General features: G+C 38.9%; 1 long non-coding RNA gene across 1 annotated transcript; it reads right to left on the bottom strand.

Annotated features, from left to right (window-relative positions):
• Positions 1 to 978: 978 nt before the first annotated feature.
• LOC139827108 (uncharacterized) lies at positions 979 to 22,917 on the bottom strand. The gene is made up of 4 exons (XR_011737304.1): positions 22,811 to 22,917; positions 7,567 to 7,692; positions 2,545 to 2,603; positions 979 to 1,568 (listed from the first exon to the last, which is right to left on the bottom strand). It is a non-coding gene; the product is annotated as an uncharacterized lncRNA (long non-coding RNA).
• Between the last annotated feature and the right edge of the window lie 4,360 nt (positions 22,918 to 27,277).

Here is a 27,277-nt window from a genome sequence, read left to right as displayed (position 1 = left end):
TGAAACACCTCCTTCAGCTTCCAGTCCTTAAGGCAGACACAGTATTGTATTTTTTTCCATCCCTTTTTTGCCTTACCTACTTGTGTTTGAAAGTTGCTTGCAGCAGCCACTATAACAGAAAGTTTCACATCATCTATTCCAGAGGATTCCTCAACTGCTTCTAAAAGCTGTAACAGCAAATAACTTCTTCAGGCCCAAACCGGGATATAAGCTCCTGCTAAATGTCTATGTTTGAGTGTTTAAATAAAAGTAAACCTCTAAATCCTTGACAGTTTGCCCACAGCTGACAGAATATGTAGAAATGGTTAAAATAATTTTCTATGTTCAGGTTATAAAAAGATATTCAATGCAACTGTGTCAAAATCTCATTGAAATAGGGGAGTGTCTTAAATGTCAAAAAGTATTTAAATGCTAATGAATGTCTGATTCACCCCTAAATGAACAAGATAATTTAGGAAATAAAAATGACCTCCCTCCTCCATGCCCTATCGATTATGTGCCTATAACACCTCAGTAAATAGGATGTCACCCACTTCTTCAATTGGGCTTTTTGTTTATTAGGAATATTTGGCGATAGCTTTCAACTGTCAATGCATGTTTCAAATATACAAGAGCTGTGACGGCTGAACGGCAAGTTTCTTATCTGTTCAGGTAATGAACAGAGCTATAACTGCAGTTGTTATATTAGATTCTGGAAAAACTTCAGCATTATTCAGGTTATATGACACACACTTCTTTTATAAAAGCTCTCAATTAGTTAATGAAGACACGAAGAACAAATCTGAAAAATCATAACAACAACACAGAAGCTAAAAAAAGCTGTTCTTGATTTAAAATATCCATTTAAAATTATTTACATTATTACTTATTTTAGGAACTTTCACGTTTAGAAGTATTCTGGTTATCATATCTGAGTAGAAGGTCTTCTCCTCTCCACTCCCTGTCTGGGAGAACAGGCAGACTGGAGAACTCTCCTGCAGGTTTTCACAGATTAATCCCGAACTCTGTTCGAAAAGCAGAATTGCAAACAACTCTACAAATACCAAAACTTAAAGCCTCCAAAACCCCAGGTGTTCACGAAAATTACTTTCTTTTGAATTTTGCAGAAGACTTGGTTATGCATATTTTTCAACGATGAAGTAATTCTCTCAAGGCCAATTTAGTGTGTTCCTGTCTTTTCAGTCCATGCTTACCTGACTTTCTGACTACACCACATGAACACACAGAGCCCTCCAGCTCTCCAGTACTTTGCCTTTATTCATGCAGATGGAAGACCTGAGGTCCAGCTCTGCGTTGGAGCTTTACCATCTTGCAGGATCTCAGACTTGTGTTTCTGTGGGGTAAAACATACAGTGCACGTAGCATTTTCTCAGGTATTGTTGTGAAATGCTTCTCCTTTGGCCCCAGCTGGGTGGGGGTTGCTGTCAGCGATCTCGGTGGTACAGGCACTGACGGTTCCCCCTTCTCTTTCAGAGACACACATTGTCTGGGCTTCTTCAGCAGGTCTGAAGTTGTTTTCTTTTGTCTCACACAAAAAACAATATTTCCCACTCTTGCAAGTGGACAAGCTAAAAATGATAAAAACGGAAAGGCTAAACATGCCAATTCTAAGCACTGAAAGATTTGGATAGCCGCTTCCACGAGTGTAGCCGTGTTTTACATAAAAGTTTACTGAATCATACTCATAGTTAGCTATAATGGCAAGGTAAATGTACAAACCCCAGGATCACAGGCTATGCCTAAAAAATGGGTGCCCACAGTATTCCTAGAACTGAAAGCACTAAATTTAATATTTGTTTTCATTTGAAGGTTAAAAAGAAATTCTTTTTTTTTTTTTTTTCCTCTAAAACATTTATGCTGGTTCTTGCCCTATTTTTAGAGATACTGAAGCTTCTGATTCACATAAAATATATACTATAGGTAGATCTGAATTTAAAAAAAAAATTAATATATAATTCTCCGAAATTACTGCTTCGGGTAGGCCCAATATAGATAGATATCTGCACTGAACTTATGAAAATCTGCAGTCCTGATATGCAAATTTAAATTTCTGTTTTTTTAAACATTTTCTTTTCAACATGTGCAAAATTAGACCTACAGAAATACAGTTCCATTTCCAAGCACAATTTTAAACTTTGAAATAAAACTAAAGCTGAAATTGTAATATTCTGTTGTTGGGGTTTGGAATGTTTCAATTACAGGCTTTCTAATAAAGAAAATATTTTTATTTCAGTTGGGTGAAATCAAAATACATCCCAATGTTTTCCAGCTCAGCTGGTGGATCAAAACTAAATTATCTAAACTGCTGTGTGATTAAATATGGGATTTGACTGATGATAGACTCTTCTCTAAACTTTCTTCATAGACAAAAGAGAAGCAGGTGTTTCAGTTGCTCAATTAATCCTTGCAGCTTTGATTCCTCTCTGTTCTGAGGGTACAGGTTTCAACATTGAGATGTTAATATATATGTTCTGATGTAGCCTGCAGTCTGGTATACAAAAGACACCTTGTTTCATGCTAGGTCAGTGAAGGAAAGAGGCTTACCGATGATATTGCAGTTCTGATGACTGCTGCAGAGCAATTCAGAATTCCCAGGTAACATCCTAAGGAGACAAACTTATCAATATAAATCAAATTATTCAGAAACATGTAACCAAACAAAACAATATGTCCTCATTTTTTCCAGAGGAAAGTCAGAAAAGAAGCAGTTTTCTATGGATTTCATCTCTGCTGAAGGACAGGATTTATGGGATTATGAAAACAAACATTGATTGAAAGTTTTCCTGTGTATCATCAAAGTGAATTAATGAATTAAAAACTTCCTTTTCTCTCAAGCTAAAATCTTCACTTTTGGCACTCCATCCTGCAAAGTGGAGTGAACGCAGAACATCATACAGCAGCACATCATATACAAGAATTATAGCAGCACATATCGGTGAGGAGTGAAGTTACTTTTCAGCATTAAGTATATACAGATCTGCCTAGACGTTTTCTTCTTGTCATAGGTTCTGCAATTTATCTATTCGAATATCCTCTGAAATTACATGACAATTACTTTTAACAGTCAGAACTATGAAAGCAAATTTTCAGAAATGGATGATGTTTCACAGGTTATTTTTTTTTTTTTACTCTTCTCGTTTCTTCTGTAGTTTTATGCTATTTTAAAATTAATCCTTTGAAACAAAAATTTTTTTTTTCTCTTCCTTTTGCAAAACAAGCCTGTATTTCTGAATGATAAAAAATAAAAATAAATTGGTTTTATTTCTGAAAAACAAACATCTGAATCCAGCAATAAGTAATACATGGAAGTGCATATACCGCGAAAGATCATTATCATCAAACATAAAGTAAGTGAACATATGGTGGCAGGACAAATCAACACAGAAGTAGTATAAATAACAATACCAAGTCATTAGGTAAATAGGGAGGAAAGGAAGATAACATTGCATGAAATAACTGGTGACAGAACAGCATTTGAGAAGAGAGTTTGTGTTTAATTATGTTTCTCTTTTCTGTGGGGCAACTGAGGGTAACATATGATGCCGGTGATGTGGACATAATTTGGGTGCATTCTTCTAATTAAGTAAAATGGCCTTCAAAGCAATGGTGTTAAGTTCTGTACTTTAGATTCAGACTAGAGTTGTGGCCCTGTTCATGGAGTTCAAGACTATTCAAAGCATGGAGAAGGTTAATGTGTTGTTTTGCCCATCCCACTCCCACCACCTCTCCCCTATCTGTGTCCAAGCAAATGGCCCACAGGACTGCAGGGAAAGAGGCAGCTTGTTAAGCCATCTCTGTACTCGCTCAGGACATCTAAGACCATCAAGTCATAACAGCATGCTGCAGACTGATATTATAATTGACAGAGGTGCCCTAACACAAGTGCATTGCTTCAGGACTCTGGACGCATTGAATCTGGGGGAATTCAGGAGCTGGGCAATGCATTGCTCAAGTATAGGATGACATTACAGTGGAAGGATCCCGAAGCATTAGAATATATCAAACACTGTGGACAGTCACCCCCTAGAATTTTAATTTGGCACACGGTCAACTGTGACTGCCAGCTCTGAGGGGGAGGAGGGGAAAGGATTGGTATCAGTAGAAAGGGTGCTGCTTAGGATTGTTTCTTTGGAGACAGAAATAGTATGAAGCTGATGGAAGTAGCTCCAGGGAGAAATAACATTCCCTAGTGAAATCTATCAGAAATAGCCTGTACAGTACTTTCACCATGTCACAGAGTGAATGGTGACAGTGCACAGAGGGTATTTCTATGCAGAAAATTACTGAGAAGCAGCAGGAGCAGGAGACATGTCACAAGATCAACATGACAAAGTGAGCAATTAGGCTCTCATCAAACAGAGGACAGAATTTTTCTGCACCCTGTCATCAGCTCTCAGGGCTAAGGGTGATGCGTATTACCCTACACAGGCTGACCACAACAGACCATGCAGGGTTGAGACCTATCAAGTTGCTTCCTTTGGTGCAGGTGATGGAATCTGTTCCAAAGGCTCTAAGCCATAAAACAAAACATAGTATGCATTAAAATTACATTATTAAGGCTACAAAAGTTATAGAGCCAAGTATTCAAAAGCTACCTCTGCAACCTTGATTCAGTCCCCATTGTGTGGTTTTGCCATCTTCCCATTACTCTCCCTCATACTTCTATACCATAGATATGCCCCTTACTGAATTTTGTTCATGTCATCGGTACAGTGACACAAGAGCTTGTAGACACTGTTAGATAAGCAGCATGTAAGATCTCATATAGGAACTACCTGTTCACTATTTATTTTACCTTCATGGTTTAATATGTAGTCTCAGGATATATTTACTTGACAGTATCGGAACTGGTCAGACTCAACCCCTGGCTTTTTGACTCATAGTAATATCACTTGAGAAGTCTCCATGAAGCACCCACATTAGGAGGATGTGCTCTCTCTGAGTATGGAGAGCTTAACTCTTGCTATAAGCAGACAGAAATAGTGATTCCCCTTTGGCTCTGAACCCAGGGAGTCTCTTCTGTAAAGAGATAAATAAACAGATAGGGAATCGAATTGCCTAAACTCCAACAAAAGTAATCCGAAATCCACTGAGAAGTTAAGTCCCTCTACTAATAAGACACAACTAAAATGAACACAAGTACCCTCCCTTCCCTGTCAAACTTTATTTTTTCCACGACTGGCACCAATATAAAAGTTGCCATGTATTTGCTGCTATCAGGAGACTCCACTAAAACCCAGTAAACAAGCTAGAAATTACCCTAGTGATAACTTAATTGCATCCTCTACAAAGGGCACTGTCATCAGGTCAGGTTTTCTCAAGTCACGGCATTAACAATTTTCTGTTGTTAAACCTTCCCTGACACAATCAGTGTTTGAACAGGAAACCTGTTAGCAAAAGCTACAGAAACTGATGAAAATAGCAACAAAAATTCACTAAATCTGCATTGTCCCAACATTTGACTCAGTTCCTGACTGGGAGTTGCATTTCTCTGGGCTTTATGTCTGGGATTTTATACCAGTTTCATTTCCCTGACATTCTTTGGTCAAATCTCTTATCTGCAAAAATTTCCTGAGGTTGAACTGTGGACACTGCTGAACTCTAACGTCAGGCCATATTTTGTGTTTGGGAATAACTTTAGTTGCTCTGGTAACCAAAACAGCTGTAAGTTATGTTTAGCCCATGAATCCACATAAATGTTGACTGAGAATAACCTACAGGCAGAAATATTTCATCACAATAATTTTGTAACAAAACAAAAACCAAAACCACATCAAAACCCAAAAGCCGAGACAGGGGATGTGTTAATGGTTATATATCAAAGCCTATTTGTCAACAGATTTTCCTAATTGACTATCTACTTAAACCACCTTTTCTTCTGATTTGTACCAGTGTGATGTCATGGAGCTGGAAAAGAGAGCTTAGAAGCTCAGACCTTAAGACCTTAGCCTTTTTTCAGAAGAGCTTTTGAATTCCTCCAGTGTAACTAAAGGCTCCAGGAATTAGGCACCTATTTTTTAGGACCATGACAAGAGATAATTAACATTATTAACCTCAAGAAGTTCAACAAAACCAAATACAAGGTCCTGAACCAGGGTCAGGGCAATCCCCAATAGCAATATAGACTGAGGAATGAGTGGATTGAGAGCAGGCCTACAAAGGACTTGTGGGTACTAATGGTAGAAAAATTGGACATGAACCAGCAATGTGCACTTATAACCCAGAAAGCCAACTGTATCCTGGGCTGCATCACAAGGAACGTGGCCAACAGGTCGACAGAGGTGATTCTGCCCCTCTGCTCTGCTCTGGTGAAACCCCACCTGCAGTGCTGGTCCAGTTCTGGGGTCCTCAGCACAGGACACACAGGGACCTGTTGGAGAGGGACCATAGGAGGCCACCAAGATGATCAGACAGACAGAACAGCTCTGTTGGGAGGAAAGGTTGAGAGAGTGGGGGCTTTTCAACCTGTAGAAGAGAAGGCTCTGGGGAGACCTTATTGTGACCTCTTGATATTTAAAGGGGACTTATGAGAAAGATGAGGACAACCTTTTTAGCAGGACCTGTAGTGGTGGTTTTAAACTAAAAGAGGGTAGATTTAGTTTGGACACAAGGAAGAAATTTCTACAATGTGGGTGATGAGGCACTGGAACAGGCTGCCCAGAGAAGTTGTGGATGTCCCATCTCTGGAAGCGCTCAAGATCAGGTTGGACAGGGCTTTGCACAATACGACTTAGTGAAAAATGTCCCTGCCTATGGCAGTAGAGTTAGAACTAGATGATCTTTAAATGTTCCTTCCAACCCAAACTATTGTATGATTATTAACAATAAATAAATTGTTCAGTCTATAAAAATTTTACTTCTGTTAATGCAGCTTTCTGTGGTGTTCTTAATGAGTTTTTCCTTACAGCTATCAACCTTTGTCTATTCTGCCATACTTGGAAACATCTGTTACTTATTCCAGTTTTTATGATGATTCATTATTTATGTGTTAGCACCTATCAGCATTATGTGATGACCATTTGGGTGGGTGTTTCAAAAACACAAACAAATGCAAACCAGCCTAGTTTACAAAAAAAGTATTTATTTTATCTAAATAGAAGAAATAGGCAACAGTTCCAACACATTTTTAATGAAACAAGTAGCATTTTATAACATTAGACTTTTCACAGTGGTCCTGTGAAATAATTTGATACGGTATTTGTTATTACAACATTGCATAATCCTGTGATTACTAGGCATCCAAATAAAACTACAAGTACAATAAAGAATAAAATTTCAAACTAAATAGTTTTTTCTATTTTAAAGTTAGCATATAACAGCATATAAAATGAGCTCCAAGACTGATTAATATTGTGTGGGACTTCAACAACATAAAATGTTTTTGTTTGTAAGACAAATACATGTCCATGATTATTTCTTTCCCCATTTTACCCATGTTATTTTTTTTTCCCTTAGATAAGTGACTCAAGCTATCAAAAAAAATCATTGCAATGTAAAAACAAATAAGAGAAATAAAGTACAAAAAAAGAGAGAGCAATGAGCAAAAGTGAAGTTGTAGGCACCCACCTGACTTTGCGGCACTGAAGATGTGTAAAATATAGATTCTATTTCAATCCCTCTTGGTCTACTTTCTTCCTTTGGTCTTGAGTTTGGCAAAAAATACATTTATCTTTTCTAACTTTCTCCTTGGTCCTGCAAAACAAGCAAATGATCAACGGAGCCATGTGCTGGACGATGGGACATGCAAGGCAGGAGCAGATGTGAGCTGGAGCACCACACAGCTCTCGGGGGCCGCTCCCATCCACCCCATAATGGGCTTCCCCACCACCTCCAGCCCTGCCAGCACTTGCTGCAAGGCTACTGCTTGAAGAAGAAGAGACTGAGGGGAGACCTCTTCGTGGCCTACAGCTTCATCACAAGGAGAGGAGGAGAGACAGCTGCCGAGCTCTTCTCTCTGGCAACCAATGACAAAACCTGAGGGACTGGCAGGAAGATGTGCCAGGGGAGGTTTAGTTTGGACATGAGGAAAAGGTTCTTCACCCAGAGAGTGCTGGAGCACTGGAACAGGCTCCCCAGGGAGGTGTCACAGCCCCAAGCCTGACAGTGTTCAAGAAGAGACTGGACAACACCCTCAGACACGTGGTGTGAACTGTGGGTTCATCCTGTGCAGGAACAGGAGTTGGACTCGGTGATCCTTGTGGGTCCTTTCCAACTCAGGACATTCTATGATTCTATGTCAGCCCATTTTTTTTACAGGTACCCTGCCCTGAAGACCATAATAAAAAAAGTTATATCCTTGGCGAGGGTTAAGATTGTGGGGTGACAATCAAACCCTGGCAGATGTATTGTTAACCTCCTCTCCCCCCCACTTCCCCCTTTTGCCCCTGCCTCTCCCCCCTTCCCACTAAGGACAGGCGATCAGGAGGGAAAGAAGGACAGAGAGAAGAGAGTTGGAAAAATTAAAGACATTTTACTAATGCTACTAATAAAAATAGAGAAAATAATACAAAATATACAAAACCAATCTTGTAAGTCTCAGCAACTGCAGAGCCAGCACCCAAAGTCCTGGATTAGACTCTGTAGCCAACCGGAGCTGGATTCAGTCTCTCACTAGGCCTCAGTTCACAGGGACAACCAGCAAGGTCCTCTCCTAATGTTGGCCATAAGCAGAAGGGAAAAAGGGAAGCAAGAGAGACGAGATCCTCGTGATCTCCCGCTTTTATATGAAGTATTCACGTGAATGGAATGTTATACACAGTTGGTCAGTCTCTTGGTCACCGGTTTCTCGTTGCCCCTCTCGCGAGATGTCCATCCATGCTTATCATTTAGTTTGCATTCCATTGCTAGGTTTACCAAAACACGTGTCTGGTTCTCCAGGAAAATGCAACTAATATGAAGGCTTTAGCTGACAGGCAAAATTCACTAAAAGAGAAACTTGTTTTTAACAAAACCAGGACAATCCTGAACAATAACAAACCTCTTATAAAGGTTAAAACCTGCAGCAACAGGTTTTTAAAAGTATGATGGTAATTTTAAGTCCTTTTGATTTTTTTTTTTTTTGTCTCCTCATTTTTTACCTACTTTGACTTCAGGATCTTGAGTTTATTGGGTTTATTCTCCTGCTTATGGAAGGCTAAAGGTAGCCTAATTTCTAATCCTGTCATACAACATCATGAAAGATCATTTCAGGGAAAGAGCTGACTGATTTGTGAGATTCACTAACAGAGAAATAATTAGACGAAGTCAAATAGAAAAATGGGCAAGTTATGTAGTCAGATTAAGATTTTTATTTTTCAGTTTAAATAAAAACATTTTAGTTAATTTTGTAGTTACATAAGTCTTGCGTTAAATCATTGGAGTTTTATTTCAGCTGTTGTAAAAATAGAGCATCAAGTGGAGTATTGAAATCAAATGTTACACATATTCTGAAATCTAGTCTTCCAATTTTTTTTAATGCAAAAATTCCAGAACACTTCACAAATTCAATCCAATTGTGATAAATGCTTCAGTGTTACATTTGCATTTTTCATCAGTGTTAACATTTTAGATGTAAAATCAAACCGCTGCTTAGTTGGCTTTAACTTACGGTTCTATTTATGTGGAACATTTTGAAGGACTAGGATTTCCTGCTTACCTGGAACAAAACCAGATATGAGAACTCTTTCTGAAGGAAAATGTCCAATCCTCATTACGCTCCTGAGAGGAGACCTTGGTGTGACAGGAGCTGAGTTATGAACGATTTATGACTCATGATGTGTTCAGAGTAAGCATGCAATTCCTTGCTGACTATCCAATCCCTCTGAAGCAAAGATTTCTGGTCATCCTTATCTGGGCTTGCATAAATTCACATATTAGTTTTAAAATGAGATAGAAATTGTATCTGATGTTACTGAGTTTAACATTCTGACTCTAGTCTGAAAGAATGTCAGTTTATAGCTGAATCTTGGCAAACTTTGCTTTCATAGCCCAGTAGCTGACTTAGCGTTCGAGTGCATCAAACAACTGTCTTGCCCCAAAATAGTATTAATGGTAATTTATCTATTTGAAAGTCAAATTGTTTAAGTGGTTTGCTAGAAGACATTGAGACAGAAGGGCTAAACAGCTATTGTTGGAGAACATTTCAGCCTGTCAAGAATCAGTAAAGAAAAAAAAAGTAAATGAAGTAAGCAACCACCTTTCCTTGACTTTTCTCCCCTGCTGAAAACTGTATCTGTTTGAGAAGCTGGTGGACAAAAGCTCTATCTGTCTGTTTTTAAGCGAGCATCAGAAAATTTTCAGAGCAATGAGGATTTCACAGCTCTGTACTTGATCTAAGCGGGGTAAAGGACTTAGGGGTTTTGTTGGCTGCATGTGGGCTGACATACTTACATGTAAAATGGACAGGTCTCAGAGCATTTTTGGTGGGCAATTAAACAGAATGGTGAAACACTGATACATTTAGATAATAAGGATAACAAAGAAAAGAAAGCAATTTATGCTTGTATAATTCCAAGAAGTAATATGCATTCTGCCTGCCTGTTCCAGTCCGATGTTGGTAAATTTTAATGCTGTTACATGACAATCACAGAGAATCCTGCAACTGATTTGCTTTTTACAGTGTTGAGCAAGAAATTACATTTCATCTGCTTTGGTGCAAAGCTTTTATAGGAAGGAAGGAGGGAAGGAGGGAAGGAGGGAAGGAGGGAGGGAGGAAGGAAAGGAGGGAAGGAGGGAAGGAGGGAAGGAAGGAAGGAGGGAAGGAAGGAAGGAAGGAAGGAAGGAAGGAAGGAAGGAAGGAAGGAAGGAAGGAAGGAAGGAAGGAAGGAAGGAACAGAGAGAGAGAGAGAAAGAGACAAAGAGAGAGAGAAAGAGAGAGAAAGAGAGAAAGAAAGAGAGAGAAAGAGAGAAAGAAAGAGAGAGAGAGAAAGAGAGAGAGAGAGAAAGAGAGAAAAGAAGGAGAGAGAGAAAGAGAGAAAGAAAGAGAGAAAGAAAGAGAGAAAGAGAGAAAGAAAGAGAGAAAGAGAGAAAGAGAGAAAGAGGGAAAGAAAGAGAGAAAGAGGGAAAGAAAGAGGGAAAGAAAGAAAGAAAAGAAAGAACAGAAAGAACAGAAAGAAAAAGAAAAGAAAGAAAAGAAAGAAAAGAAAGAAAAGAAAGAAAAGAAAGAAAAGAAAGAAAAGAAAGGAAAGAAAAGAAAGGAAAGAAGAGAGAAAGAGAGAAAGAGAGAAAGAGAGAAAGAAAGAGAGGAAGAAAGAAAGGAAGGAAGAAAGGAAGAAAGGAAGAAAGGAAGAAAGGAAGAAAGGAGGAAAGGAGGAAAGGAGGAAAGGAGGAAAGGAGGAAAGAAAGAAGGAAAGAAGGAAAGAAGGAAAGAAGGAAAGAAGGAAGGAAAGAAGGAAGGAAAGAAAGAAGGAAAGAAGGAAAGAAGGAAAGAAGGAAAGAAGGAAAGAAGGAAAGAAGGAAAGAAGGAAAGAAGGAAAGAAGGAAAGAAAGAAAGAAAGAAAGAAAGAAAGAAAGAAAGAAAGAAAGAAAGAAAGAAAGAAAGAAAGAAAGAAAGAAAGAAAGAAATCTAGCAATATAATACAGAAAAAAAGGAGAAACATGTACGAGGAAGCAGAACAAAATAGTAAGAGGGTGAAGCAGTACAGTGAAAAAGAGCATAAACACAAAAACTGCAGGGTAGGCAGGAAACAGCAAATGTGAACTCTCTGTTAAAAGAGAAATTATGCTTAATTTCTACTGTCTGGAGAGGTTTAGTTAAGTAATCTATTAGTGAAGAATAGTGTCATTCATGTTAAGGGAAATATGTACTCACTGTGGAAATAAAAATGAAGTGAGAAACTGGTCTGGGCAAAGGGGCAATTGCAGTGCTGCTTCTGTTTCATGAGCTGGAAAGACATTCGCTCTTTTTGCCCTCATAGACTCTCACTGCTCTGACGGTCTTGATTTTCCTTTTCACATCTCTCTATCTATGATTAATTTGTGCCCATTTATACTTGCACCAGCATTAAAATGTGTCTTCTCTCTTTTCTATCTGCTTTTACATTTTCAGAGGGTGGTCACACTCCTCATCTGTCCTTACCAGCTTGTAAGAGCAAAGTACATTTAATCCCATAACCCTTCTTAGCCCTTGCTCCAGTTTGAATTTATTTGCTTTGCCAAAAGTGTATCCCACAGTCATGATGGGGTCTCACAGGCTATATCTGCATGGAAATGTAAGAAATAGGGTTCAAACTCCCAGTTTTCCACTCAGCCCTAATTCAAGTACTTTAGAAAACCAATACCAAGAAATAGAACCAGATTACAAGATTGTATAAGGTTATTTTGCATCTACATAATATTGATGGATCATAGTCATCCTGTAACCAGGTAATATGTCCAGCATTTTTTTTTTGTATTGGCCCCTAAAGTCGTGATTTTCTTCTTACTCTGTTACTGCCGTCATCATTCATCTTTCTCATCCTATATAATGTTTGGCCCTCCCTCATATTGGTAACTCCTTTGTGTTATCATTAAATTTTGACAGAAAAATTGCATATCATGAGCCGAAGTTAATGAAAATATTAGAGGGAATAGGTCTCTAAACTAATACTTAAGGTATTGTCTAACCAACAATTTACCTCAACATGGTACTTTTTCTCTTTTAAGTCTGTTCCTTAACCATTTTAAAATTCTTGTACTAATCCCTGACTTCTCTATTTAACTAATAATTTTCCTTGTGGAATTGTATCAGATGCTTTGTAAAAGTCCAGGTAGATTAGATGTATTTCACTTCCCTTGTCCAGAAAATCAAAGGAAAATATCAGCTTAATCCAGCATGATCAAGTAAGTCTTTGGTAAACCCATGTTGTATCTTATCAGTTTTTTTTTTTTTTTTTTCTGTGCTTTTAATTGCCTTCAAAATATCTTCTGAAGCATTTTATAAAATGGAAGTCAGAAACATGGAAGAAAGGGGTTTTTTTTGTTTAAAGTTCATGTCATAGCTGTGACATATGTCATTTTTTTTCCCCTAACCTCATGGTATAATGCCTCTGCTTCTCTCTTTTATGAAAGTAGTGAAACTTCTGGTTCTTCTTTCAATTTCAGTTTGATTTTTGGCAATTCTTATTTTATTCTAAACCTTTCTGACCTCAGGAGCACGGCATTTTCTGAGCATGCTTTGCCAGCTCCTAGCATCCTCATTTCACACAGCAAAATCGGCAAGAAATTCATTCTATTATCTCCAGTTGGCAGGAAGCTCCAAGCCACAGGATGACCTGGTCTTGACTATTTGCATCTTCATTCACTCAGCTAGGTACAAACAGAAGAAAATTCTAGTGCTTGGAAAGGTGGGCCATAGGGAATTTAGCATACATAAGGCTGCAATCATATTTCTAGACCTGTTTTCCTCTCTACAGTGGAATTTCACAGAGTATTTAAATGCTTCATTTCTGATACCCAGGACATTCCATACATGGGGTAGTTGAAAGATATGTAAAGAGCAGTTAAATATCTAGAGTGAAAGCCAAGGACAGCAACTTCATATCTTAGAAGCATCAGGGAAAGATGTTACTGTCTCGCCCTACAAATTCTTCAGCTCATTTCTCCTCCCCAAACTTCTTCAAAAGTCCACTTTCTTCTCATCAGCCCCATTTCCCAAACTTGATCTCTCTTGAATTATCCCACTCTTCTTGCCACATCAAAACTACACTGCTATTTTCTGTTTATTTTTACTTCAAACTCTCATAAGCTCCTTCATCTGCTGAGAAGCCACTTTGCTTCCACACCACTTTGCTTATATGGCTGAAAAGCCTGAGGCTGGACCAAGGTGTGCTTGGCTTTTCAGTGCAAAACTATATAAATAAAACAACAGTTGAAAAAATAAAAGAAGAAAGTAGGTATAATAAGAACAAATATTCTTCACATCATTAAATGGTCCATTGAAAAATCAGTCAAGTACTATGATAAGGAACAAAAAATATGAGTTTGTATAGAAAGTAATAGACTTGACCTCTCTCCTGTGCATAGGCAGCTTCACTTGCGAAATGGCAACACATCCCATTGCTAAAACCAGAGCAATAGTGCTCCCCCTAAAGTAAAATCTCTATACCCACAGTTTTCAGACAGAAGGTTCAATGTAGGAAAAAACAAACTGGTATTGTGTTTTCAATATGTTAAATATTTTGCTAACAACGATTCACTGTTGCTGGTTGCACATGCCAGCATGTGCCAGTTGTCAGCCTGCAAAGTTATAGTAATATGCCTTGCCCACCTTCTAGTACTCTGCTCCTTCTAGCTGATTTTGATGTGTGAGCTGAAATGATCTATAACAAAAGGATATAAATCTGTAAAGCTTCTGTAATGGAAGTAGCCTTCAATCAAATAAACTTAAAATCATGTTACTTTCTCTTTGATGCACAAACTCGCTACGTCTCCTTTAACAACAGAGTTATTAAAAAAGTGCTTTCATTTTCTTTTCCTGTTAAGCATCTTTCATCAAATGAAATAATATTAGAAAACTACATGAAACATGAAATAGATAGATTAGATTATATTATAGTAACACAGGGTAGTGCAATAATGGGCTTGAATTTTTCACCATTTCCATTATAGCCTGGGTATTAGGGGTCACAGTTGAGCCACTGTAGATTGTGTTGGAATTAAACTATAATTCAAAAATTTCTAGGTTACCAAGAGTTTTGCAAAGCAATTTTCAAAGTACTAGGGGAAGAAAATTGTTTGTTTGGTTTTTTTTCTTATGGTTGTACATATTATTCTTCCATTCCTTTTAGTTGCTTTGAAAGAAACATTTTTTAAAAATACAGAATGTTCTTTGTGAAGACATCTACATTTCTGATATTTTGTGGGTATTTTGTTTGAAACATTGGACATTTTTCCAGTTTGAGAAAAAAATAGCTACAAAGCAGATGCACTAGCTATTCCAAAATACTCCCTCCCGCTACACCAACAGAAAACTGTGCTGTTGATTGCCACTGCTTAATATTGCCTCCCACACATTTAGAAAACCATGATTTCTAGAGTGAAGTATCCAGGACAGTTCACTTAAATAAGGTTTGGCATCCAGATTGCTAGCCTGGCTGTAATCAGCCTTTGAGTTATAGAGCTTGTAAATCACATATCAAAACAGGGGAACACATCAATTAATGTTCTACTGGAAACAAATCAAGGACAAGCCTACAGTGTGACATTCTGCCAGTTTTATTTTGAATAGACGTAGGGGAAAAGCTGAAATGTTTGGTCACAGCCTTTATTTACCCAATCTGTCTTATATACTATTGCATAATGCTATCACAATATTAATATGCAAATTGCTGCTCAAATAAAAGCCATGCTTTCCCCATTGATTTTCAGCAGAGCTTTTGTTACAAAGAAAAATACTTAGCACTTATATTCCTTTTTCATCTTCAAAACTCTTTTAGTACGTTTTAATTAATCCTTTTCATTTTCCTGACCCTGCATTTGGTTTTCTGCCTCCTTTACCCATGTACTCTCAAGGTTATATCCTCCTCTCGACGCTTTCCCAAGACTTTTCATGTTTTCCGAAATGATCTCCCTCTCATCTCTTTTTACACGTAGAAAGCAGACCTCGGGAGACTGGCCAGAAGAAAAGGCTAGACAAGGGCCAAAGAAGTTTCCAAGGTCAGAAAGAAACAAAGGAACTCTGTTTCCAGGGAATAACGTATAGTGGCCCCATCTAGTGCTGCTACAGCTTTTCTTTAGCAGGTGCCGCAGTCTGGTCTCAGGCAATCACTAGTGAGGGGGCGAGGTGACTCCTCTGTAGGACATCATGAAAGATGTGCATCAAGCACAGCATTGCCAGCCAGGCAGGGAGGTGATTGTCCTGCTCTGCTCTCCTCTGGTGCGGTCTCACCTGCAGCACTGTGTGCAGTTCTGGGTGCCACAGGATAAAAAAGATATGGAGCTACTGCAGAGTGTCCAGAAGAGGGCTACAAAGTTGGTGAAGGGTCTGGAGGGGAAGCCGTATGAGGAGCAGCTAAACTCACTTGGTTTGTTCAGCCTGGAGGAGACTGTCATGTACTGATAAGGATAATGGCTGAAACATTGCAGCAAAACTAATTCATCCAGCCACTGGAGAAGATACCTTCACTATAGGGTGAATTGTGATTTACATATCAACAACGAGCCACAGACAAGGCCAGCTGGCAAACACAGGATGTGGGGGATGTGCTAGAGGGCACATAGCTCCACCTTCTGATACGCCCAGCATGGCACAAAGGGAAAAGCTGAGACCCTTCAACATGGCCCCAGCCTTGTTAATCTTTCATACTCACCCCTTCGCCCCAGACTATTCTCTCTTTCAAAATAACACCTCCACAAAAGACCAGAAGTTACGCAAGCAGGCAACCCGGAGGTCTATAAAGGCCCACCTTGTGCAAGCATCGTCCTGAGGCCCACTCTGCCCACCAGTCTCACCACATGAACTGAACAAGACACCAGAGGATGCCATGCATCGCTGGACCCGAGACTGTGAACTCCATCACACATAAAGCAGAGCCATAAGGATGGTGAAATATTTCTCTCTTTTTTCTTTCTTTCCCATACATCTATATTTTTTGCTTTCCCTTTTATAAGTAACATAGTAACATAAGATTTACAACCCTGCATATGCCGCAAACTTTTTATGTTTACCAATCGAATCTACAATAATGTAAATCCTTCTGTCACCGAATCATACACCAAGCTGCTAAATAAGAGCCTTTTGTTTGCAGACCTTAAGTACTGTATGTACAGATTTCCAACCAAAGGGGACCCACAAACCTGAGTCACTTATCCACCCAACTCATACCTGAGAGTGGGATGTGACAGAGACTAAGAGGAGACCTCATCACAGTTACAGCTTCATCACAAGGGGAGGAGGAGGGACAGGTGTGGATCTCTTCTCTCTGGCGACCAATGAAGAACCCAAGGGAATGTCAAGAAGATGTGCCAGGGAGGTTCAGGTTGGACATTAGGAAAAGGTTCTTTTCTCAGAGGGTGCTGAAGCACTGGAACAGGCTCCCCAGGGAGGTGTCACAGCCCCAAGCCTGACAGTGTTCAAGAAGAGACTGGACAACACCCTCAGACACATGGTGTGAACTGTGAGGTTGTCATATGCAGGGATAGGAGTTGGATTCAATGATCCCATGTGGTTCAGCTGCCCTCTGGGGTAGTGCACGTGGGCCTCCAGTCCACAGTGCTAGATGAGAAATTAGCAGTAGCCTCTTGTGGAGAGGAACTTTTTCTCCTCAAAGAGGAGTCCTGCTTCAAAATGTTGCGTGGGAGGCAGAATATGCTTAGGTCCTACAGGAATTTCCCAGTTTGCTGGAAAAATGTTGGTCTGTGTTATAAAAGGAAAACTCTCAGTCCAGATTTATCCTCTTAACCATTAAGAGCCTTTTTTTTTTTTTTTCCTCCAGATTCTAATTTTATGTGTGTAATTATTTTATTTTGCCCTGGATTATTACTTACCATGTGCTTTAGGTAGATGGTTTGATGACAATTTTAAATACTGGACTATTAATATATACAAGCAATTGAGGTGCTATGTACCTTTCTGAGGATTACTCACAAACTGGGCATCACTTCTGACCTACTTAAAGTCTGAAACCAGGATTTCAGCAATGCAGGGGACAAAGGCTGTGTTTCACTCCCAGAGCACAGATGGGCACGTGTGGGACTTGACAATGGGCTCCCCTTGGTAATAAAAAGGGGAAAATTCTTGCAGTACTGCTGGAGTCAGTCATCTGCATTTCAAAATGGGGGAAAGGCTTTCTGTGCTCTAGGGAGGGAGAACTGGGCATTAAAGACACATTTTCTATCGCAGCTATTTGTGGAAATTTAGCTCAGATTGTTACGATTTTAATATGACAGTTGAAGAGTTATAATACATTAAATGATCACCACATTTACCTACAGAGTGCCAGTACTTACCCAAAGTGAAAAGGGTTTATTTTTTAAAAAATATAAATTTTGTCAATAACCATATTTTCTGTTTTAATTATTCTTTCAGTTTTAATTATCTTTAAGGACCATTGGTTATAAATGTAAAGAAATACTTGAAAAATCTTTTGAAAAGGAAATATTTCTCTTATTTCAACACATCATCTTGAAATATCAAAACAATTCTCACCTTTTTTTTCCCACAATAGTTTCAAGTTGCAATAATTTGCAATTGCAATAATTGCTTTTTATTTTCCCTTGATTTTCTGATATGAGAGTAAATATTAAACTATGCATATTTGCCTTTACAAGGACTCTTGATCTAGATGTTTCAGAACACTACTTACCCAACAGCAAAAGTAGTCAAAAGACTGATTTTACAGATGATTCAAAGATACAGTTACTTGATGTGTTAGCTGATACACTTTGCTCTTTTTCTTGTAAATGTGCAGGACAGTGGATGTAAAAAGCTGTATTGCAGTTTGAGGAGACACAGTCATGTGGTTAATTTTTAATTCACATAAATGACATTAAATTAATACTAAATTTTCTTTCTTTCAAGTAATAGAAATCTATGATTTCAAAAATTTTAGTTCTAAACCAGCACTGCTGGTAACACGATTATATCTAGGAGATCTGTGATGTTGGAGGCAGATATAGCTCCACATTTACTTGTACTATATGTACTCTGACTTCACTGGACTTTACAGATTGTACCAAAAAGTTCAAACTAGGATTAAACTTAAAAGGATCAAGTGAGAGTATATCGTTAATTTAAGTAATTGATGTTTAAGTAGCTTGGTATCTTCTGAAAACATCCACATTTCTCTGTGTCATTTCCTTTTGTCTATCTTGCACTGCTTAGGGTTTGGAGATTTTTATATATCTCTCTATATATTTTGTCACATTGTCTTTGTCCTCCTTTTAGAAAAACAGCACAAAACAAAACAAAAAACCCAAAACAACCAACTAAAAAAAAAGTCCCACAAAAACAAACAAAAACAATTACTCAACTTACTTCTCTTCACACCTTCTTTAAATTACCATAGTTACTATGGAAACAGCTATTAAACTGGGAGTGACAGTAATTAATAACATCTGCAAGTGCAATATGAAGTCTACAACATAATTAATATCAGCATTTGGAGTGGATAGTTCAGAGCTGCCCTTTTGGCTTTGCATGGAATTGCAAACTGTGCAGAGCTGACGACAACAAGGAGGCTTAACATTATTGTACTGATATACTACAGCTTGTGAAATAGTTCGGACAATAGAAGGAGTATGAAAGTAGAGGAATAATGACATCATTATTACATTGTTTAATGAAGCATGATTCTGGAAGGAATAGGACCTGTATAGGACCTTATGGGCACACACAAAAATTTTACTTTGCACTTTCAGTCAACATAAAAATACTCACCGCTAAAACAACAGCAGAAGCTTGAAATGTAAATTTTAAGTCCATTCCTTCATTTTAATTAGAGACTGGTGCTGATTAGATGTGCAAGTTTACCTATAGTTTCTTTTATCTTTTGACTCTTCACTTCAAAAGCTGAATCAGAATTTTTTAAGAACTGCCAATTAAAGATTTTTAATGAATCATGAAAGACCTATGAGAACGTATTGCCCTTAGGCTTTATAGGAGATGGAATATTATAAATATTTATTTATTATTTTATTATTTCTTAAAGATACTTGACATAAAGTCTACCATCTATCCCACTAGCTTCTCTCGTTAGAAACTATGGGTGCACACAAGATTCAAATTACCCTTAAATAATTTTTGCAGTTTGTGTAAAATGTGTAGCAGACACCGTATCATTAGACTGAGTTATATTGTACTATACAGGAGAGAGTTCTGCCTTTACCCTGAGCCCAAGTAGTGAGCCTTGTGCTCCTAAACCAGAAGCTGCGTGGCCTCTCTTATCTGAGCAAATAACCTCTGTTTTGGGGCAAAGTGTATTAGATAGGGCCCAATCCTGGATAACAATGCCCAGCACGGGCACAGCAAAGATATAGAATCATAGGATCATGGAATGTCCTGGGTTGGAAGGGACCCACGAGGGTCATCGAGTCCAGCTCCTGTCCCTGCACATAACAACCTCACAGTTCACACCATGTGTCTGAGGGTGTTGTCCAGTCTCTTCTTGAACACTGTCAGGCTTGGGGCTGTGACACCTCCCTGGGGAACCTGTTCCAGTGCTCCAGCACCCTCTGCGTGAAGAACCTTTTCCTAATGTCCAACCTGAACCTCCCTGGCACATCTTCCTGGCATTCCTTTGGGTTCTGTCATTGGTCACCAGAGAGAAGGGTTCAGTGCCTGCCCCTCCTTCTCTCCTTGTGATGAAGCTGTAGCCACCATGAGGTGTCCCCTCAGTCTCCTCTTCTCCAGGCTGAATAAACCAAGTGACTTAAGCTGCTCCTCATATGGCTTGCTCTCCAAACCGTTCACTAACTTTGTAGCTCTATTCTGGACACTGTCCAGTAGCTTTATATACTTTTTATACTCTGTCACTCTACAGTGTCCTTCCCCAACACACTCAAAGACTTGATCAACATGTGTCTTTTGTACCATTAAGATTCTTCATTTGTCATCTTTTAAAACTAAAATAAGCAGAAATGTGAACATCAGTATGTGTAGACCAAACCTCTGTCAATGTTCCTCTTCTTTTTCTTCTTTGTTACCCTTCCCACTTACCTGCATCTTTTCCTTTTCAGCACTGAGTTTTCCTTCCCCTTCGTACCTCATCTTCCTACTCATTTTATTTTCCTTCTCACTTTCCTGTTTTCTTGTTTCACTTTGCCCCATCCCTTTTCCTTTCCTTTTTAAAATTTTAGCTTCCTCTTATGATATATAATTTTACTGGTTTGTATTCATTTCCACATGCATACCTTTTCTTCTGAATTTATCCTTTCCTGTTCTTAACTCTTACTTTTCCTTCATTATCTTTCATTCCTATTCTTTCATTTTCCATCTTTTCCCTGCTCCATGTTCCTTCTGGGTTATTTTTGTGTTCACTAATGGTTTGTAAGACAGATAAAATAGGAGACTGATATCACCTCAACCACCTGTTTTCAGACAGAATATGTCGTTCTGTGGAGGTCCTGCTCTCTGTCCATTGACTACAAATGGAGCCGAGATCACCAGTATTTCCTAGCTGTTAAACTTAAAAGCATCAGGAGGTTGGTGACCTAACACCTTATGCAAAGATCACTCTATAAAAGGGTCTTGGAGACAGTTATCTGAAAAATACCATGTCTGGTTCACACGCAATACCTCAGCCAAAGACACCAATGCTCACACACTCTTGGGCTGTCATTCTCAGCTGGCAGCACAAGTGACTTAAACAACAGTCATATAATTAAAAACTTAGTACTTACTGTTGTTATTGGATAAGACAAAAGAAACTTTTTGTTTGTTTGTTTGTTTCTTTGTAGATTGTGTGTATCTCAACAAATACTGAATGGGAACAGTAACAATCATGTTCCCAAAAGGAGGGAGTCAGATACAACTTTCCTAATAAGCTTTTAGCTCACCCTGTTGAACTTCCAAAGCTGCATCAGTGGTTGAATGCCATGAGTGTAGCCATTCTTTTGCAAGAATATTGCTAATTAAAATCTCAGCAATAACTTGTGAATGCAGCTTTCATAACCGACTGCTTAATTAGGTTTCAAGGGTTAAGCAGGCGTGAGATATTGAGGTGGCTTCACTCCATTTGGCTGGATGTGGTTTAGTATGAATATTCTGATTGCCACCTCAGAGAACAGTTGTCCTGGATGATGTATTAATACCCTTTTCTAGTCCTATAAAGTTGCAAGATACCAGATTTCAGGAGAGTAGCACACTTACATTTAGTAAACTTCCATTGGTGTAAGGATGACTCTCACAAGGTGAAAATTTGGGGAGAAATTGTCTGATTTAGGAGGTGAAAGAAGAAATGCATATGTATTTTTGGTTCAAGAAAGAACAAGATCTGATTAAAGTCAATGGAAGGGATGGAATAAACTAAGTTAAAATAGATTAGGGGCTGGGTGGAAGACAGACAAGGTTGTACAAAAATATTGTGTCGCTTAATCCGTTCTTATATAAAACATACATATTATTTGTATAAGACTGTTCTTAGAAGTTATATTTCTTTACAAGCTCAGAACATACCACAGTTTAACATTTATAATTGAGGGTTTCCTTCAGCAAGATTACTGGCATTTATGGTTTTCTGTGAATAGTGTCACAACATCAATATGAGATTTACAATGAGCACTTATACATTACACTGTGAAATACAGTGATTCTCGAAAAAAAAGTTCCCTTTCCTTCCAATCTCAGAAGCATAATAATAATACTGGAATGAACATAGAGTCTTTCAGAACCAAACTACTGTCACCACATAATGCTACAGCATCCTGTGTAGATGTGTCAGGATCAGTAACAATTGAAGAAATTTTGCCCTATGCTTCCGCTTTAAATGGATGAAGATTTACAAGTCTGGTGCTTTGTTTTAAGATAGTTTTCTCTAGTATGCACCAAGAGAATATTTATTATGCTGGGTTCCAAGTTTCAATATAAAACTATCTTTATATTATTGTTGGTTTAACAGCAGTGTCCAAAAAACCCAATCAAACTAAAAAACTTAAAGTGTGAAAATGCATACATCGCTGCTGTCACTACTACAATTAAGATGTTTTCCTCAAATTGGACAATAACAAGAATAAAATAAACTCTTAATAATATTAGATGGGGAAAGTTTTGCTACTAGGTTCAGCACTCAAATATGAATAAAAACAAGGATGAAAACAAAACAGTGTTGACTACTTTGCTGGTGGATGTAGTTCACAAAATTTTCACAATATAAAATGATATTTGCTTCAAATATGTAAAACAATTCAGTTCACTTACAATGGGCCAGATCTGGCATTTCCATCTGGTGTAGATTTCAATAAGAGGGCTTTGGGTTTTTTTTTTTTTTGCCTGAAATTAGAAATTGAGATCAGGCTGCTTTCACTCTCCAGTCAGTCCTGCAAAAGCAAACAGAATGAGAATTATTCAGGAAGATTACCCCCTCCTGCCCTGGGTAACACACAGACTTCAAGAAGGTACTACATGCCAGGAACAAAATGGTATTGGTTAAGACCTTGTCATACTTTTTGCAGTATTTCAACAAGCACATTTTGGCTGAACTGAATGACATCTGGGGTTCCATCTGTCAAAATACTCGTCACTCCAACCACAGAGGTGAAGTGTGCTTAGATTAGGTTTGCGAGAATAACAGCCTCTACTGATTTATTAAATACAACCACAATAAAAGAAAAAAAGAAAAAGGGCACTTAAGGCACTTAGTCATTGCATACTATCTATTCACACAAGTACTACAAACGCTGTACATGTTAAGCCCTAAACTGCCACTGTTTTCCAAAAGTTTGATGACAATGCTGATTACTGAAGAATGTGGTTTATATACAAGCATAAAACCAGATTAATAAAATTTTGAATCTGGTTCTAACTTAATAACTGTGGGGTTTTTTTAAGAAAAATGGCTAAGACACAGAAGGCCCAGCTCTTTGCCTCTTATGCTGTATTTGCAACATGTAAATAATTTGTGAAAATGTAAATAATCTAACCAGAAATTGAGATTAAAGAGAAAGGCTTGGTCATGAATTAATACTTGTTACTGATATACTGAACTGAGAAGAAGCCTTTGATGCAAAATAAATGTTGTATTTTTGCAACAGGATTTTTTATTACTGGTTTACAGACCACCACAGTCAATTGAAAGATACCCAGTAATTTCACTAACATCACAGAACAGAATTATAGAATCTTTAAGGTTGGAGAAGACCTTTAAGATCATTGAGTCCGACTGTAAACCCAAGGCTGCCAAGTCCACCAAAAAGGTGCAAAGCAAACTTTTTACAACAAAGACACTTCTCATAATATCAATCCCTGGCATTCCTGTGCTCCTTCACAGAAAGGTCTTGGTCAGGTATGATAGACAATAAATTTAGAATGAGGTGAAGAATGAAGAAAGATTTACTTTCATGGTTTGCCATTCAAGTCTGTATTTAAATGCTTAAAAAAGAAAACTTGTCAGTTAGGAGCCATAACACAGATTAGTTATAAGAATACCTGCAGTGCAACATTACTCTGAAGTAAAAAACACATATTTAAAATAGAGTTTGAAACATGACTATGTAGGGAAGTAGTATAACCATCAAATGTAAAGGAACTGATCACTTAGGAGATTCTAATGAGTTTTTAAAATTTAATGATGAAACTACACGGAAGGATGAAGAAATATCAAGAAACTTAATTCTGTTAACATGTTTTAAGTCGATTACTCCTTCCCATCAAAGCTAGCAGGAACTCATTTGAATACAATTACTTATACCCACACGTGTTTGTAGGGCGAGGTCAAGATTTCTAAACATTCTACATCTTTAATAAATATGTTCCACATAAATGCATTTTTAAGCTGTAAAGAATTAGCTGAAACAAACAGATGAGTAAAGAGTAAATAACATATTACTTCTGGAGTAGGTCCTGCATTTGTTTTTTCCTGTGCTTCAGGGCGATATTGGTTTCCTAAGTTTCCAATTCAGAAAAAAGGGTAAAAATTCAAAACTCGTCTTCAAGTCTCACTTCATTTTGAAGTAAAACTGTTATTTGAGTTTAGCTTTTCTTAAAACCGGGCTCTTTGTCCAAGTTTGCTTGTAAATCCTGTACAGCTTGCTGGCTGAATTTGAGTCATGTATCAGAGATCTGAGTCTTCCTATGAATGCCCCACAGGTTGCCCTCCCCTGGCTATTTCTCCTCCATGCTGTAGCTACGTATAGACACCCCTTCTCCTTCAGCCCTGAGCCTCAGTGAGCTCCACAGGCATTCGCTTGCACCTCAGTAGTGTTCACTCTAGGATTACCTTGCAGAGAGTCTTGTTATAGGGTTGTAAATAGCATGGTAGATCTGATGCTGCAAATATTGCTATATTAAAACATAGTGGGATTTTCTCTAGCTTCTTTTCCACATTTCAGCTATCATTACAGTGTATTCTTATAATACTGATGAAACAGTCACAATCCGGACCTGAGGTACTAAGTGGGTGGCAACCCACCCATGTATTGCCCTGTTGTGTTGCTAACCATGTGTTATTGTTGTTGGAATTATTAGTAGTAATAATTCTTGCTGTAAGAAGCTCTACAAATGATGGATGAAGCATCAGGAATGTATGCTTACAGAAAAGTATCCTACGTTCTCATTCTTTGATCTTTCTGTGTCTCCTGTAGGTTATACTGAAATGGAATGTCTGATGGAGAGTGGTCTTGCTTATTCTCGTCTACTGCAACCATTTCCTATGTGGGTTTGCACAGTCATCTGCACCATCTCTTGCCCTGACCAATGTGTGCATCCTTCTCTGCTTACCCACTTCTGTGGGACAGCATCTCTGTCCCGGCTCGGCGCCCATGGCTTGGTGAGCACTGTGTGGACCTCTGGGGGAAGCACAGCTGGGAACTGGACACAAGCCCTGTTGAGCAGAGCTGACCTGGGTGAATGCTGGATCCTTCAGGTAGGGAAGGAGCAAGGTGGGGCATTTCCCCCCTTTATTCTGAAAGGGCATTGCCAGAGTGTTAGTGCATCACTGTGTTGCCCATTGCAAGGTTGCAGGTGCTTTGGAGCACAATTAACAGAAGAACATCTAGTTTGTGGATCTCAGCAGAGTTTAGGCGTGAACTTGTGCTGAGCTTCTGTGTCCTATCAAAGAGCAGAAACACTGTTTTTCTGGGAATATTCATGTTCATAACTGAGTTGATGTCCTCTTGATACTGGATAAGGCCACTCTTGAACAGTGTGGGGCCCCAAGAATGAAGAGATGTCTTAAATTACGCTCTGGGAAGTAAATCTGTCATGGCCTTGTGCAACATGAACTACTCCACTTTTCCAGTCTCTTTCCTATGTGCATTTCTCCAAACTTTTACTCCACTCCCCAATGCGTTCCCTCCACCCTGGATCTCATCTCAATATATCCTGTGTGAAGCAGGACCTCTGTGTCACATGTCCATAACTTTGCCGATATCTGTCACACCTTGCAGCAGAGACCATCGGTACCTCTGCATCTCCATAGGAAAGCAAAGCTGCTGAGTACCTGAAGTGTTGCCATTCATGTGCCAAAACTGTCAAGCCATGGGAGACCTACAGAAGATGGTCTATACACACTCTTCAAGCTGTTTGAGTCTGCAGGCTGCAATATAATTTTAAAAATTGCTATTTTGGAATTGCATCCAAGCCCTGAATCCTACGTATCCACAGGTAGGTGGATAGGTGAAGACAACTGAGAGTTCTTCCCACCAGCTCCAAAGCACCAGCTCCAATCCCGAAACAATGCGGATGAGTGACTGCATGCTTTACAGATTGCAACTGAAGTATTATGCTGGCTTGGAGCCTGGGCGATGTGAACACTCAATTCTTCATTTGTGGATCTCAGCTTTGGTGCTTTTGCCACCTTTAAATATAGAGATGAGCATTTTCCTGGTTTATAGAAACTGCTGTGAGTTAAAACATTCAAGATGATGTGACCCTGAAATACAAAGCACATGAAAATTGCCTGAATGCTGAGTCTACTCTTTCATTTTCACCTGTTGAACTAACCAAATGTATAGAAATAGAAACGTAATAATATTTCATTAAATAATTAAAAACGTATAAATATATAAAAAGAAAGAAAAGCAAGCAAACAAAAATAACAACCCATGGATCAAAAAGAAAATCAAAATTGTGACTAAACTTGAATCTACTTTGGTAAATAAACTGAGAAATATTTCCCTGAACTACTTTCTCCATTTGTACGGAGAATGTAGTTGCCACAGAGACCGGTAGACGTGAACATCGGTAAAATAAAGGACGGGAGAGGGAATTTGTTCTCTGTATTTTCAAAGGAATCTGAAATTAATACCTAGGTTAGAGATGCGGCTGAGGCGGGAATGAAGCCTTACGACTCCCAGCCGCGCCCCCAGGGCCCGCTTCCCACAAGTGCTTCGGGCACCGACCGCGGACGGGACCCTGCGGCTGGTGGGGGCGGCCGCGCTGCTCCACCGGGCTCGCTCCGCTCCTCGGGCAGCGTTCCGCGGGAGGCACCGCGCTCGCCTCTCCGCGCTGAGCAGCACTTCTACAGCCAGCGGCGGAAAGAGCGGCATTTATATATACATATGAACACATATATACATGCAGAGTGGTGGCACACGGGCTGTGCGAGGCTGCTGCTTAACAAGGCGGAGGTTGGGGGAGGAGGAATTAAAATAAGGCACGAAGAGGTTTTAAAAATAGCGTCCGGGCGCTGGGAGGTGCGGCACGCAGCCCCGCGGCGGGCGGGGCGGG

This window comes from Patagioenas fasciata, chromosome 1 (genome assembly GCF_037038585.1).
Source record: "Patagioenas fasciata isolate bPatFas1 chromosome 1, bPatFas1.hap1, whole genome shotgun sequence".
In the NCBI taxonomy this organism is placed as follows: domain Eukaryota; kingdom Metazoa; phylum Chordata; class Aves; order Columbiformes; family Columbidae; genus Patagioenas; species Patagioenas fasciata.
Note: the sequence above shows the minus strand (reverse complement) of the source record. Positions and strands in the feature narration are given on the sequence as shown.